This window comes from Pituophis catenifer, unplaced genomic scaffold (assembly GCF_029215685.1).
Source record: "Pituophis catenifer annectens isolate HBS135680 unplaced genomic scaffold, rPitCat1.0.hap2 SCAF_2, whole genome shotgun sequence".
NCBI classification, from domain to species: domain Eukaryota; kingdom Metazoa; phylum Chordata; class Lepidosauria; order Squamata; family Colubridae; genus Pituophis; species Pituophis catenifer.
In genome coordinates, this window is record NW_027256882.1 from 28,607,250 (window position 1) to 28,624,547 (window position 17,298).

The 17,298-nt window shown below is 43.9% G+C and overlaps 1 pseudogene; it reads left to right on the forward strand.

Annotated features, from left to right (window-relative positions):
• LOC139310045 (zinc finger protein 850-like) overlaps positions 1-4,364 on the forward strand; it is a 44,336-nt pseudogene extending 39,972 nt beyond the window's left edge.
• Positions 4,365-17,298: the final 12,934 nt, after the last annotated feature.

Consider the following 17,298-nt stretch of genomic DNA (forward strand, 5'->3'; position numbering starts at 1 on the left):
CCCATTTTTGAGGTTTTTGGGGCCATTGTCGAGGCTTTTTTGCCCGCTTTTCGGGGGCTGTTTTTGAGGCTTTTTTGGTCAATTTTTGAGGCTTTTTTTGGCCCATTTTCCAAAAAAACATTCCTGCGGTTATGAAGGTGCAGGAAAAGGAGAGACACCACCTTGGGTTCTGCCAACCATTGCACATTTATGATGGCTACAGCATCCCACACTCAGGATCCCCATTTGTGACCTTCTCAGCTAGATTCTGAAGTAAAATTAGTAGGGATGCCAGCAGGAAATTGCAAGTTGCAGTTTGTAGAACAGATGCAAGTTAGCACTGTCATGTGACATCATGCTTCCTGACCGGCTGCTTAGTGACACAGAAGCCAGTCCCAACTGCACTCAGTAAGTCAGGATTTTCTTCTCTTATCTGCAGCTGAGGACTTTCCTGAGCAAAACTGGTGCTTCAAATCTTGCAGAGGCTTTCGGCATCATTTCCTCAGTTCAAATGCCACATCTCTAAATTTAGCTCAGAAGGTCTGACATTAACCATTTTGGGACATTTTGTCAGGCTGAAAACTCATGGAGCTTCCACATATATTCATTTGTAGGTGTTTGTATCTGTATTTCTTTCTGTATGCATATATCTGCAATTATATAATCTATACTCAATACATCCAGATATATTTGAGGATAACCCTTTGCAGTGCCAAGATTTTATGATTGACCCAAGTCAACAACATAATTTCATGGTTGAATAGATATCTTGGTACTCTTCCATGTGTCACATGAATCATAATTAATGTAAGGGATTATTCTAGCATTGTGGCATGTTTGCTTTTTTGTTGTAATGTATACTTTTTTTCACATCTTCTGCAACCATTTTATACACAACTAAAGTTACACTTTTCTTTGAAACTTATAGACAAAGAGGATGGCAATAAGAGCACTCTGGACAACTGAGAATAACAAGCAACGTTGAAAAGGAAATAAAATTGAGCCAGAAATCAAAATATACTCCAGTTCCTTCAGAAAAGCACACAATTCTCCTTCTCCAGCAGCTAATAGACAAAAGAGAGAAAATTAACATGAGATTTTGAGCTGGAAAAAGTAGAGGATACGAAACTCAAGGATACATTTCATGAAAGATCAAGGAAGATTATTTTTCACTCAGAAAAAGATGGAAATAGCTGGAAGTTAGGGGGAAGGAAAAGGTCTTATTGGGCAGGGCACATACAGGCATTGCTCTGGGAAGAAGCAAACGGCTTTAATCAAAGCACCACTAAAAAATAGATCACATATATTTTTGACCTCAAGAATATCAGTTGTGAAAAAGCTCCATAGATCTGCCTATTGTAGGAAAAGCACAGATTGCAGATCATAGCTGATTAAACAAGAAGATCCCAACTGGAGAAAAGCCATACAATTATCTGAATATGGCAAAAGATTGGTCAGAACAGCTTCCTTGTGGTTCATGGAATGACCCACACAGGAGAGAAGCCATACGAGTGCTCCAGATGTGAATACTTTAGTGAGCATGGCAACATGGTAATATATCACAGGACACCCATCACATAAGAGTGTCCAAATTGTGTGAAAGTTACATTAGAAATTACCACCTCATGAGACAACAAAGAACTCATACAGGAGAGAAACCCTTTGAATGCCCTATCTGCGGGAAAGGTTTTGGTCTGAATTGCTACCTCGTGAGACACCAGAGGATTCACACTGGGGAAAAAACATTTGAATGTCCTTTCTGTGGGAAAGGTTTCAGTCACAATTCCAGTCTGCTGGCACATCAGAGAACTCACACAGGTGAGAAACCATTTGAATGTCCTATCTGTGGGAAATGTTTCAGTCACAATTCCAGCCTGCTGGCACATCAGAGAACTCACACAGGTGAGAAACCATTTGAATGTCCTATCTGTGGGAAAGGTTTCAGTCACAATTCCAGCCTGCTGGCACACCAGAGGATTCACACAGGAGAGAAACCATTTGAATGTCCTGATTGTGGGAAAAGTTTCAGTCACAATTTCAGCCTGGTGACACACCAGAGGACACACACAGGAGAGAAACCATTTGAATGTCCTGATTGTGGGAAATGTTTCAGTCACAATTCCAGCCTGTTGACACACCAGAGGACTCACACAGGAGAGAAACCATTTGAATGTCCTGATTGTGGGAAAAGGTTCAGTAAAAATTCCAATCTGGTGACACACCAGAAGACTCACACAGGAGAGAAATCCTTTCAATGTCCTGATTGTGGGAAACGTTTCAGTCAGAATTCCAGCCTGGTGACACACCAGAGGACTCATACAGGAGAAAAACCATTTGAATGTCCTGATTGTGAGAAAAGGTTCAGTAACAATTCCAATCTGGTGGCACACCAGAAGACTCATACAGGAGAGAAACCCTTTGAATGTCCTGATTGTGGGAAAAGTTTCCGTAACAATTTCAGCCTGGTGACACACCAAAGGACTCACACAGGAGAGAAACCATTTGAATGTCCTAATTGTGGGAAAAGTTTCAGTCACAATTCCAGCCTGGTGACACACCAAAGGACTCACACAGGAGAGAAACCATTTGAATGTCCTGATTGTGGGAAAAGGTTCAGTAACAATTCCCATCTGGTGACACACCAGAAGACTCACACAGGGGAGAAATCCTTTCAATGTCCTGACTGTGGGAAAAGTTTCAGTCAGAATTGCAGCCTGGTGACACACCAGAGGACCCACACAGGAGAGAAACCATTTGAATGTGCTGATTGTGGGAAAAGGTTCAGTAACAATTCCAATCTGGTGACACACCAGAAGATTCACACAGGAGAGAAATCCTTTCAATGTCCTGATTGTGGGAAAAGTTTCAGTCAGAATTATAAACTGGTGAGACACCAGAGGACTCATACAGGAGAAAAACCCTTTGAATGTTGTATCTGTGGGAAAAGTTTTAGTGATAATTCTGCGCTGGTGAGACACCAGAGGACTCACACAGGAGAGAAACCATATGAGTGCCCAGACTGTGGGAAAGATTTCAGTACTAAGACTAGCCTTTTAAATCATGTGCTTATACACACAGGAGAAACCATTTAAGTGCCCCAAGAGTGGACGGTGCTTCAGGAAACATTCCACCCTTATTGAACACAAGAAAATGCACATGGATTTTCCAAAGTGATGAGTGATGACCTAAAGTGATGAGTGTAAAGGCTTGAATTTTAAGTTTTAAGCTGAGAAATTGACTCTTCAATTTGACCAGAAAGAATTTGCTTGATTGTTTTTGTCATCAAATATGTCATAGTATTAGATGGGAAGGAGGAAAGAAAAAATTGGAACATGTTAGTTCGATAATGGCTGTCTGGCTGGCCATCAGCAGCAGAAGTTGCTGGGTATTTATTTCTGCAGAAATTGTGCAATTCTGCAAAAATCATTTTAGGAGTGTTCTCTGCATTTTTATCATAATAAATTATAGAAATGCCACATGTAGAGTACCAGCCTTTTTCTCCCTGGGTATCCTTGAGATTTTTCACCCCAGAATTTCCCAGGCAGCATCTCTTCGGGATAAGAGCGCTCAGGCTGTAGTTAGAGGTTGTGGGTCCTCATGGAAGAAGAAAACAAGAGGAAAGAGAAATAGTTTATCTTTTCCTAACAATTCATTGCACCAAGAATGTCTGCTCAGATTGTGAATGAGGCACGTAAGTGGAAGAAACCATATGAATAGCAAATATATTGGGGGAGTTTGGGGCAGTGACAAAAGCAGTGTAAAATTTCAGACGCAAAGGCTACTCTGCTTTGTATGTGACCTTCATGGAGAAGAGCTGTAGGAATATTGAGTTGAGAAAAGGGATTGTGTTTTTGAGTACAGGATCTCCAGGTTCATTCGCAACTCCTGTTGTGATCTCCTTCGCTTGGAGGTTCCTCCTTGTTAGTCTTTGATGGCTGGGAGGTGTGAGCAGAACCAAGGGATTGATACTTTTGTGGTTCCCCCCTTGGTAGGGAAATGTGAGGAAAAAAATTGTACAGTAGATGTTTCATTTCTAAAACAGCATTGCATAAGACTCATGAATAGATTTTGAGGGAGAAAAAGGAAAATGTCAGCATTTCTGTAAACATTGGGACAATGTAATGCAACTTCGTTGAGTAAGGGTCACTTCCCCGCTGCCTTGAAAGAGGCGGTGGTGAGGCCTTTCCTCGAAGCTGTCCCTGGATCCGGCAATATTGGCCAACTACTGTCCTGTCTCCAACCTTCACTTCATGGCGAAGGTTGTTGAGAGTGTGGTCACGCGACAGTTTCCACAATTCCTGGAAGAAACATCTTATCTAGATCTGTTCCAGTCGGGTTTCAGGTCTGGGCACAGCACGGAAACGGCATTGGTCGCGTTGGTTGATGATCTCTGGAGGGCTCGGGACAGGGGTTGCTCCTCTGTTCTGGTCCTGTTAGATCTCTCAGCGGCTTTTGATACCATCGACCATGGTATCATGCTGCACCGGCTGGAAGAGTTGGGGGTGGGAGGCACCGTGTTGCAGTGGTTCTCCTCCTTTCTCTCAGACCGGTCGCAGTTTGTGTTGGCAGGGGGGCAGAGGTCGACCTCGAGGCCTCTCATCTGTGGAGTGCCGCAGGGATTGGTCCTCTCGCCCCTTCTGTTCAACATTTATGTGAAGCCGCTGGGCGAGATCATCCGTGGCTTTGGGGTGAGATACCACCAGTACGCTGATGACACCCAGCTGTACATCTCCACCATAGGCCACCCCAATGATGCCCTTGAAGTGATGTCCCAGTGCCTGGAGGCTGTGCGGATCTGGATGGGGAGGAACAGGCTCAAGCTCAACCCAAGACTGAGTGGCTGTGGCTCCCGGCATCCCGATATAGTCAGTTGACTCCATCACTGACTATTGGGGGCGAGTCTTTGGCCCCCACTGAAAAGGCTCGCAATCTGGGAGTCCTCCTGGATATGCAGCTGTCCTTGGAGGAACACCTGACAGCTGTAACCAGGGGGACCTTTTGTCAGGTTCGCCTGATTCGCCAGTTGCAGCCCTTTCTTGATCGGGATTCCCTGTGCACAGTCACTCACGCTCTCGTCACCTCTCACCTTGACTACTGCAACGCTCTCTACATGGCGCTCCGCTTGAAGAGCACCCAGAGGCTCCAACTGGTCCAGAACGCAGCAGCACGGGTAGTGATGGGAGCAGCATGGCGCTCCCATGTAACACTGCTCCTGCGCGAGCTGCGCTGGTTCCCGGTGGTCTTCCGGGTGTGCTTCAAGGTGTTGGTCATCACCTTTAAAGTGCTCCATGGCATAGGGCCTAGCTATCTTCGAGACTGCCTGCTGCTACCGACGACCTCCCATCAACCCGTGCGCTCCCACAGAGAGGGCCTCCTCAGGGTGCCATCAGCCAAACAATGTAGGCTGGTGACCCCCAGGGGGAGGGCCTTCTCTGTGGGGGCACCTACCCTCTGGAATCAGTTGCCCCCAGAGATAAGGAGAATCCAAGACCTCAGTGCCTTCCGCCATGCCCTAAAAACCCACTTTTTCCAGCAAGCCGGGCTGGCTTAAGAAGAAATTTTTAAATGTTTAATTGGTTTGTGATTTTTAATTTTTGGGCCAAATTTATATATATTTTGTTTTTTAATATTTGTATTTCATGTTCTTAATTCTGGCTGTACACCGCCCTGAGTCCTCAGGGAGAAGGGCAGTATATAAATTGTAAATAAAATTAAATAATAAAATAAATAAATAAAAAGCTCTCTTCCGAACACCTGGGAGATCTTTCCTGTTCTTTCACTTCTCTCCCAGGACTCCTTAATTTGTTTTAAAAATTCCTTCAATTAAAGGGGAACATTATTTATGTTAATAAATAATAAAAGAAAATTTTGATTTTGACCCAAAAGCTTTTCTCCTGGGAATTTTGAAAACTGAATATGCAAAAAAGAAAAAGTATTTAATTATACATATTCTGACAGCCGCTAGAATTTCCCTTGCCCAGTATTGGAAAGAAAAACAAATACCACCTCAAGAACATGTTATTGGAAAAATATTGGAGTGCGCCGAAATGAACAAATTGACTTCAGAAATTAATGACAGAGAAGATTCAGAATTTTATAGCGTGTGGGACATGTGGTACGAATGGATGGGGGAAAGAAATAAAGAAGGTAATAGAGATTAAATTTTAACTAATTAACAAAATCTATATGAATAGTATTAGATTTAGTCTGAGGGAGCTGAGCACTATTATTTTTAAGTGTTTGAAATTAAATCTAGCTCCAAGAAACAATATCAACAAAAGACAAGCAATAATGTATGCAGATGTATATATGTATATAACTGCACCAATGAACCGAAAATGTACCGATTGTATTACTATATGTTATAATAAAATCTAATTAAAAAAAAAAAAAATAAAAAAAAAATAAAGGGGAACATTATTTGTAGCAGTGAAAGTGATATGTTAGCTATACAGATGGATTATCCTGATTTTGCTGGGATTGGAAGACACCAAAGAATTCCAAGATCTTTCATTTCACCCACAAGATTCAAAAAGACAGGTTACAATGTTTTTTAGTAGGTCACATTGCATCTGATCCCTTTGAAGGATACTCGGTGACCAGGAGCAGATCAGGACTGGCATGTGGAGAAACCAAGATGTAACTCAATGGTCTGTCTGGATAATCACTGGGGACTTTCCATGACTGAGAATAGGATAGGATTGAACGGAAATGAATTCTTTATTGGCCAAGTGTGATTGGACACAAGGAATTTGTCTTTGGTGCATATGCTCTCACTGTACATAAAAAGACAAGATACATCATAGTCATAGGGTACAAATAAGTAATCAATTCATAGTAGGAAACAATATAAATCATAAGGATACAAGCAACAAAGTAACAGTCATACAGTCATAAGTGGGAGGAGATGGGTGATAGGAACAATGGGACGATTAATTGTAATAGTAATTCAGACTTAGTAAATAGTTTGACAGTGTTGAGGGAATTATTTGTTTAGCAGAGTGATGACATTCAGGAAAAAACTTCTTGTGTCTAGTTGTTCTGGTGTGCAGTGCTCTATAGTGTTGTTTTGGGGGTAGGAGTTGAAACAGTTTATGTCCAGGATGTGAGGGGTCTGTAAATATTTTCACAGCCCTCTTTTTGACTCCTGCAGTATGCAGGTCCTCAATGGAAGGGAGGTTGGTAGTAATTGTTTTTTCTGCAGTTCTAATTATCCTCTGAAATCTCTGTCTGTCTTGTTGGGTTGCAAAGCCAAACCAGACAGTTATAGAGGTGCAGATGACAGACTCAATAATTCCTTTTTAGAACTGTATCAGCAGTTCCTTGGGCTGTTTGAGCTTCCTGGGTTGGCGCAGAAAGAACATTCTTTGTTGTGCTTTTTTGATGATAGGTGTCCATTTTAGGTCTTGAGATATGATAGAATCTAGAAATTTGAAGGTCTCTACTGTTGATACTGTGTTGTCTAGTATTGTAAGAGGTGGAAGTATGGGAGGATTTCTCCTAAAGTCTACCACCATTTCTACGGTTTTGAATGTGTTCAGTTCCAGATTGTTCCGGTCACACCACAAGGCTAGTTGTTCAACCTCCCGTCTGTGTGCAGATTCATCATTGTCTCGAATGAGACCAGTCACTGTTGTATCATCTGCAAACTTCAGTAGTTTAACAGATGGATCATTAGAGATGCAGTCATTAGTATATAGAGAGAAGAGAAATGGGGAGAGCACAAATCCTTGGGGGGGGCCCGTGCAAATTATACAGGTATCTGATGTGATTCTGCTTAGCTTCACCTGCTGCTTCCGGTCTGTTAGGAAACTTATGATCCACTTACAAGGGTGTTCAGGTACCGCTAGCTGGTTTAGTTTAGTTAGACGTATGTCCAGAATGATGGTATTGAATGCTGAACTAAAGTCTATAAAGGGGACCCTTGCCTAGGTCTTTGGAGATTTAAGATGTTGTAGGATGTAGTGCAGGGCCATATTAACAGTATCATCTGTCAATCTATATGAGTGGAGAACACAAACTATCTCCTTGCTCCTAGCCCAGCACTGTCATCCACTCTATCAAATTTAAATATGTGCAAAATTTCTGAAATTTAAAATAGTAAAATGTTTAATATGCTTAATATTAACTGATTGTTTTCCTTTTTCTCTTTCCTTGGTGTCATATTTTAGTGCACATCTTTATCATGTCTCATTTTATTATGGTTAGACATTGGAAACCCTTCCAATGATCCCAAAGCCTCTGAATCTCTCTCAGGGCTATATAAAAATATCAAGCAAAATTAAATAAAGCCAACCTAAGAATCAGAGGGGATGGTCTATATGTCAGGGATTCAATAACAGACCCAACGAAATCAAAATTCCGAGGCCTGAACTCTCCTCAAAGTAATTGTTATTAGGAATGTCATATTGGCACACTACAATTTCCCCATTATCTCTACCTCTCCCCTCACATTCCCACAGCAGCAACCAGCCTTGCTATGGCAGCCCTGACGATTTCCAAAATGGTTTCAGGGCTGACAGGCTGCCCCCACTCAGCCGAGAAGGAACTTCTAAAAGAGAAAAATCAGAGGTTAACCATTTTCACCTTCAACACACGCCCCCCCAGGTGGCCCCTTGGCTTAACTAGGATATTTGTCATGAAACTGTTTAATCAATCTGTCTGCCTTTACATCCCAGGTCTTAACCCAGGTAGCTTCAGATAAGGGGTATCCCTTCCAGCGGACTAGGTATTGCAAGTGACCCTGCTGTAAATGAGTCTAAGATCCTTTTTACCTCATAATGGGTTTCCCCTTGTACTAAAATAGGCATTGGGGCGGCCCAGTGTACTGGCGTTAGCTGAGAGCTTGCTGCGGTTTTTAGCAAGCTGCTATGGAACACTGAGTGCACTTTCCCTAACAAGCATTTTGAGTCTAAGCTGAACAGTAACAGGATTTTTCACTATCGGGAAAGGCCCTCTGAACTTAGGACCTAATTTTCTGCTGGGCAGTTTGAGTTTTAGATACTTTGTTGGCAAGTACACTTTGGCTCTGATCTGCAGCTCCTCAGTGAACCGTTTCTTCAGCATTTTGAATGCCTGCTGACAATCCAGGGACCATGCCAGTGACTGACTGGGCCGCGGTTTAGAGGCATCACCACCACCCCACCCCACCCCGTCTTCAACAGTTCTGTCAGGGGCAGTGCCACTTTTGCAAAAGCTGGGATGAACTGCCTGTAGAAGTTGGCAAATCCCAGGAAACTCTGAAGCTGTTTACTGGTGTGTGGGTGTTGCCAATCTAGCACCATTTTCACTTTTCCCGGGTCCATTTTGATTTCTTCATTTGACACTCGGTAATCCAGGTAGTCTAGGGACATCTTGTGGAACTCACATTTTGACAGCTTAGCATATAGTTTAGCTGCTAGGAGTTTCTTTAGGACTTGGCGCACTAGTTTAATGTGCTCGTATAGTTTTCACTGAATATGAGAATGTCATCCAAATAGACTAGGACACCCTGATAAAGATGCTCATGTAACACCTCATTAATTAGCTGCATAAAGACTGGGGGCTCCCTGTAGGCCAAATGGCATTACTTTGAACTGGAAACTGTCCAGCGGGCAGTTAAAGACTGTTTTCCACTCATCTCCTTCCTTGATCTGCACCCGGTAGTAAACCTCTCTCAAGTATAGCTTGGTAAACACCTTCCCCTTCGCCAAGTGGCTTAGCATGTCCTTCATTAGGGACAGGGGGTAGGTGTTTTCTACGGACACTGCATTTAGATCTCTAAAATCAACTCAAAGCCTCATCAACCCATATTTTTTTTGTTTGAAAAGCACCGGGGTAGCCACTCTAGACTTGGCCCATTGGATGAACCCCCTCACCAGGTTGGGGTCGATGTATTTTCTCAGCTCGTCCATCTCCCTAGGAGTCATGGAATACATTTTTGGCTTGGGCAATTTAGCCCCTGGTACAAATTCTATAGCACAGTTGGTGGGTCGGTTGGGGGGGTAGGGTGTTGCACTGTTGTTCACTGAAGGTGGCAGCCAAGTCCCGGTACTCTGGGAATTTGGGGACAGTCCGGTGGCGAGTCAGTGATGGCTGCCACTTTTTCACTGGGCCTGGGGATGTGTGGCGGTGCCACCGGGTGAGCCTTGTCATCAGGGCAGGGTGGCAACGGTCCTATCCCATCTTCAGCTTCCTATAGCCATCTTCCCATGTGATGGCAGGGCCCTACTTGTCCAGCCATGCTAGGCCCAGGATGATGGCACCGCTATTAAGCAGATGAACTCCCAATCACGGTCCATTTGAAGCCTCATTGGTTCCGTGACCAGGGTGGCTGGGACACTGCCTATTAGTGTCCCATCATCTTGCTCGAAGTGCATGGGCCGTGCCAGGGGTATCGTGCTCATTCCTAGTCTGGACCGTGGGGAGGATGATCAAGCATCTGGTGCACCCAGTGTCTAAGATGGCCTCTATTTCCCCTTGGGCTCCTGTCCTGGGCACCATTATTTGCGACCTTATGGTGAAGGGGCAGATGGCCTCACCATCAGGTCATCTTCGCTGCTCTCATTGCTGTTGCTTCCCCCCCCTTTTCAGGAGAGGTGGGAACCTCAATGGCCTTCCTGGCGAATTGCCCCTTGTCCGCTGACTTGCATGGGGTTCTCTTCACTTTAGGTCCTGCCAGAGTCCAGACTTGGGGGGACAGGTGCCAGGGCTAGGCACTTGGATGCTCAGTGACCTTGATGGTTGCATTTGAAGCACTTGATGGCCACAGGCAAGGTCTGCCTGGGCTCTTCCAGCTGCCTCATGGTGGTGTGGCAGCCCAAAACCCTTTTTTGGTTTTTTAGTTTTTTGCTCTGGTGCAGTTTTTTGCTTTCGGTGGACATTCAGTACCATTCTTGTATGCACTCAGAAAGCCCTCGGAAGGTGCAGGCTTGGCGGTGGTCCTAGTCCAGGGCCTCCTTGAAGTGATGGACCAGGAGGTGTTCTGGCTAGTCTCTCCGTTTTCCCGCCACTCTTCGGAATTCCAATACTAACTCCTTCACGGGGCGGCCCTTTTGCTTGACGTCTTTAATCTCAGCCTCTGCCTCTTGCCCCTGGATTGTATCTTCGAACCAGGGCCTTAGTAGTTGCAGGAATTTGTCGGCATCCTCGAGTTCAGGGGTCTCCTCGTCATGCAATTGGGCCACCCACTTGGCCACTTTGCCCTTCATGTTGTCAGCAATGGCTGAGATCATTTTGTCAGCCCTGGAGCCCATCTTTTTCTTTGGATCTTCAGGGCTGCCACATTTAGTGCTGAGGAGGGGGGGTTGCATAGAGTTGGTGGAGATATATAGTCATAACAACATTCTTTGCTCTGGGAGTCAAGGACATTCAGCCTGCACTTGAAGCGGTGTAACTGGGGAACATCGGGATGGTGGATTGATTGGGCCATGTGATGGACATGTGGGTGCAGGGGAAGGAATTTTGACTTTTCCTTGGGTGGGGAAAATGTGGGGGCTTTCAGATTCGGGTTTTCCCAGATGTGCCAATATGACATCTCTAATAAAATGAAACTTTGAGGAACTGCTGGCCTCGGAGTCTTACTTGGGTGGGGGATATTCCTTGGAACCTTGACATATTTGTTGATCAGATTGGTACTGGGCTCCATAGTGATTGAGGTGGGACCAAATCCGGTTCACGAAGTATGCTAGCTTTTCAGGACTCCCATCAAAAGTGGCTCTGAAGCAGTGGGTGGGACTGTCAGCAGTGTTGGTAGTGGCTGACCTGAGACCAGATGGAGAACGGGGGCTGGCAGGCTGGCATCCATTGGCACTGGATCCACTCCTGTCCAGTGTAGTATGCCCAGCCCAGAGGGATCTGGTCCACCGGTGGCAGACTAAGGAGAGACTGGCGAGGTGGACTACCTGGCCTTGGTAGACCATGGTCCCTTGTTGCCGGCCTGGCTGTTGGCTGACAACTGTCACTGGTTGAGCTGTCATTTCGGTAGATCAGGCCCAACAAGGGAGGCTTAGGAGCCATCTGCTCAGCACTGAGTGAAAGGAGAAGGAAATCCCACTCTGAGTGGTCACACTCCCCTGGCCAGGAAAGGTGAAGGTCGGCTGGGCCAGGACCATGACAGGCTGGCTGGCTGGGGGTTGCTGGCCCAAGCAGCTGATGCTCAGCTGGCCAAATCTCTCTGGCAGCCCCTCCAGGATTTGGCTCTTTATTTAAAAAGTTTTATTGGATTTTTATTTTTAAACATATATCAACATGTTAATACAAATAGCAACAGTCAATTGTTTGTTTGTTTGTTTGTTTGTTTGTTTGTTTATTTATTTATTTATTTTTTATACTGCCCTTCTCCCGAAGGACTCAGGACAGTGAACAGTCAAAATAAACATATATATAAAAATGTGAATAGAAGCAATAAATAATAATTAAGTCAATTTGGCTTATCAGTTAAGTTAACATCTTCAGAATAAAATTTACACAATTAGGAAAAGGAAAGAAAAAATTAATTATGCCAGCCCGGCTTGGTGAAAGAGGAAGGTCTTAAGTGCCCGACGGAAAGTACAAAGATCTGGGATTATTCTTATCCCTGGGGGTATCCTGTTCCAAAGGGTAGGTGCCCCCACAGAGAAGGCTCTCCCCCTGGGAACCATCAGTTGACATTGCTTTAGTGATGGTACCCTGAGGAAGCCCATTCTGTGGGAGCGTACTGGTTGGTGGGAGGTTATAGGTTGCAGAAGGTTAATTTGTTACATTAATCAAACTTATATACTCCTAATATTAATGTCCATGATTATTCAATATTTCAATGTTCCATTCTAATGCTAATAAACTTAAACATACATAGTAATACCATCTTTCAACCTCTCATCTTCCCATATAATTATTACTTATATTCAATTTATATAAAAATTATATCTACTTAATATTCCCCCTATTTATTATTTCTACCTCTATTCTTCTAGTCAGGTCACTCTTACTATTCCTTGTTTGTTTGTTTGTCAAAAACATAAGGTAACAGATATAAGTATAAACATGATTATGAATACAGGGTAAGGATACGAATACATGGGTACAGTAGGACAGGAACGGTAGGCACGTTGGTGCGCTTATGCACGCCCCTTACAGACCTCTTAGGAATGGGGTGAGGTCAATAGTTGACAGTCTAAGGTTAAAGTTATGGGGGTTTGGAAAAGTAACCACAGAGTCTGGTAGTGCATTCCAGGCATTGGCCACTGTTGCTGAAGTCATATTTTCTGCAATCAAGTTTGGAGCAGCTTACCTTAAGTTTGTATCTATTGTGTGCTCGTGTATTGTTGCGGTTGAAGCTGAAGTATTCATTGACAGATAAGATGTAGCAGATAATTTTGTGTACTACGTTTAGGTCAGACAGAACGCAGCATAGCTCTAAATTGTCTAAGCCCAAAATTTCCAGCCTGGTGGCATAAGGTATTCTGTTGTGAGCAGAGGAGTGGAGGACTCTTCTCGTGAAATATCTCAGGACTCACTCAATTGTATTAATGTCCGATACGCAGTGTGGATTCCATACAGATGAGCTGTATTCAAGAATTGGTCTAGCAAAGGTTTTGTATGCCTTAGTTTGCAGTACAATATTACCGGAGAAGAAGCTTCGTAAGATTAGGTTAACAACTCTTAATGCCTTTTTGGCAATGCTGTTGCAGTGACTCTTAATTAACTCTTAATTAATTAACTCTTAATTTATTAATAAATTATTTGTCTTAATTAATTAATTATTAAGAATTATTTAACTCTTAATTAACTCTCAATTTATTAACTCTTAATGCCTTTTTGGCAATGCTGTTACACTGAGCTCTGGCACTTAGATCATTAGAGATGAATACTCCAAGGTCCTTGACAGAGTGAGGGTCGTATACGAGGTCGTATCCGCTCAGCTTGAATTTTGTGTTCTGATTTGTTTTGCCAATGTGTAAGACAGAGCGTTTGTTGGTTGAGATTTGGAGTTGCCAACTGTTTGACCATTCTGACACATATTAAAGTCTCTGTGTAGGTAGCAGCATTGTCAGTGGTGTTGAATAGTTTTACATCATCAGTGAAGAGAACGCAGCTGCTTATAATATGATTGCAAAGGTCATTTATGTAAAGTATAAAGAGTGTGGATCCTAAAATGCTGCCTTGGGGGCTGTTAACAGGTGCAGGGTTTGATAGGGCATTCCCTATTTTGACTACTTGTTGCCTGTTTGATAGGAACACAGCTAACCACTTTATGCAGGGATCCGGCTATGCCGTGAGATTTTAGTTTTAGAAGTAGTTTGTCATGTACCACTGAATCAAAGGCTTTACCGAAGTCCATATAAATTGCGTCTATTGCTTTATCCTAGTCGAGTTGTGAAGTCCATATATTTTTGCAGTGTAAGAGTTGCAGATTGCTACTGTTAATACACATGTTTATGTTAACACACATGTTTATGTTAAGACATAGTCCTTTATATAAAGGTGTATATTCTTATTTCTACCTCTATTCTAGTTTTTAATCAGGCCATCATTATATTAGAAAAAAGAAGAAAGGAAAAAAATATTTTCTATCCATCATCTCTTGCCCGTTTTAATACTTCAATTCTTATTCGTTTTTTTGGCTTTCCTCCATACTCCTCTCTTGGATCTTTGACTCTGTCAACATTTGTATCTTCATTATTCTATCTAAACATTTCTCCCATCTCTATCCTTCTATACTGCCAGATCTCCAGAGTATCCACCCATTCCCCTATCTCTCTTTCAAAGACATCTTCCAGGCTATCCAATTCCATTTTTGTATCTCTCTTCTCATCATCTTGTTTTGTTTCGTGATTTGTCTGTTCTATCTTTTTCTCCATTCTTTCTGCCGCCTCCTCTGTTTCCTGGACTCTTTGATCTTCATTCATTGTCAGTTGTATCATATTTTCTATTTTGCCACTTATGCCTTGGATTAAATTTTTTATCTTTCTGTGGTTCTTTGTCATGGTGTCCCTAATGCTTTGAAACATCCATGCCATTTCTCTTGAAATCTCACCCATTTCCCCCTGATAGAGCATCTTGTCTTAGTTTAATAAGTCCGCTTTTAGTCAAGGCCAAAAACAATATATTCAGCTCATCAGAGAGTTCAATAATCATAACTTTTTACATCTCAGGTTATTAATCAATTCCATTTAAGTATTCCAGGCAGTTTCTGCAAAACAAAAGTCGCTTTACTTTATTTAAGAGTCTTCCTTATTCTCACAATAGTAATTAATTATAGAACAGTTAGTATCGCCACAATCCTTCAAAAAAATGTTGCTTGTTTCTTCTGTCAGAATTTTCTTAGATTTGTAGGGGTGTAGTGTATTTCATTCACCAGTAGATGGCAGCACCAATAGGTTTCAGCTGTTTCAAGCGTGATAGATTAATTAATCCAAATTTAATTCAATTTATAGAGACAAAATTGAGTTCTTGATTTAATTGAGGTATATAGCTCCAGCATTTTATAATGCCTTTCCATAACAACACCTACTTAGTTTAAAATCCAATTTTGTATGGTTAAAAGGTCTTTAGCTTTTCTCCCCTTAGCTCCTTTCATTTAGGTCTAGGATTTTTCTCTCTATGGTTGTTCACTGCTTTAAAAAAGATAATTCTAAGAGTCTCTTCCTGGTTTTTCTTCTTTTTTCCTTTAAGTTTAGGGACTAAATGCAGAAAAAAGAATCTTCTCACCCAGCTCCAATCCCTGTTCATTTATACCGCTCCTGCACATTTCTTAGTTGTTTCTCGGCTGCCCCAGCTTTGCGGCAGCCATCTTTAGGTTGCCTCTTCTCATTGTGGCTGAGAGGGAAAAAAAACCCAGGTCAAGCAGGAGAGTTGCGACTCTCTGCGACCTTGCAGGGTACCCCTCTTTGCTTCGCCTCCCTTACAGGGTGGCTTTGACTCCTCTCGGAGCCCACCAATGGGGAGAACTCGGCACGGGAGCGCGGAGACCCACTCCTCGTGTCTGATCTTGCCACAAAGTCAGCCAGAGGTTTGACTCCTTGATAGCGATTGGATTCCCCATTCCCTGGATTTGCTAATGTTCAACGGACTTGTAGCCCTCCACTCAAAAACAGTGATGCACTCTGCTCGAGCTGAGGAAATCTGCGGTTCCTGGAACACCAGATGGCTCTTCAGGTCCCCTCCAGCCCAGTATAATTCTTTGGCTGCTGGCAACTTCAAGGACTCTGGGTTCGCTGGGATTCTGAGGCTGCTCCCTGAGCCCACAGCTCCGCTGGTACCGATGGACTTCTCCATCTTCCCTAAGTCTTCCCACTGCCCAGTTTCCCAGGTAAGCATCCAGAGTTTAGGACCCTGGACAGCTGCCCTGCAAGCGCAGAGCTTCTTTATTGTTTTTATTCGGAGAGTCGGGTTAGTGTCAGGGTTCCAAATAATACACCCAATGAAATCAAAACCTGGAGGCCTGAAGTTTCCTCAGAATAAACATTTATTAGGAATGCCATATTGGCACAGCTATGAAAAACCAATTCTGAAGGACCTGAGGTTTTCCCCACCCAAATCAAATCCCAAAGTTCTTGCCCCTAGGTCACACGTCCATCACATGGTCCAATCAGGTCACAATCCTTCGGTTGTCTTTGGTCCACACCTTCCAAACACCTGGTGGGGACGTCCTTGGCTCGCAATTGACATTTAAAGAAAATGATGTTTTTGGCACATGGAGTTGCAGCCCCATGAGACACGAGGGGCAGGGCCTCCCGGCCTTCCAATAAGGTTCCTTTTAAACTGAAGCCCTTTTTCCTCAAACATTGCTTCCCATGCTTGTCCTTCCTACAACCTGGCCCGCCTCTCGGTTTCACTCACATTCAAGTGCCCATTGCTCCCAGTACTGCTGTGGGAGCTTCCTGCTTCTTGGTTTCTGGTGGCATGCTCTACGGTGGTCTGAAGTCCGCCTCCATTGCCTCCTCCCTTGCAGAGAGGCTGAGATGCGGTGGGCAGAGGGCTGAGGGTGACATTGTGCGCGTTTCCCCCCCAACGCCATGGGTAGACCATGAAGTTGCTGAAGCCAGGGCTGGTAGGGATGGGCGATGGTCATTCTGTTTACTGTGACTGCCTGCAAAGATAAGGCTGATGGAGGGGGAGGGAGACCCACCCTGGGCCCACCGTGCTCGGCTGAAGGGTGCAGGCTGCGTCGGGGGAGAGGGGGAGGTTTGACCACCTTTTGAGCCCAGCTCTTGGCTTCCGTGGGGCCCCCGGGTGGCTGCCGCCCACTCGCCCTCCCCTCTGCCTCGGGTCTCACCTCCAGCCTGCAATGGGGATGCACTGCTTCCGGGCCAGTCCACCCAGCAGGTAGGGAAGCAGGTGGAGAGAGCGCTGCGCTGG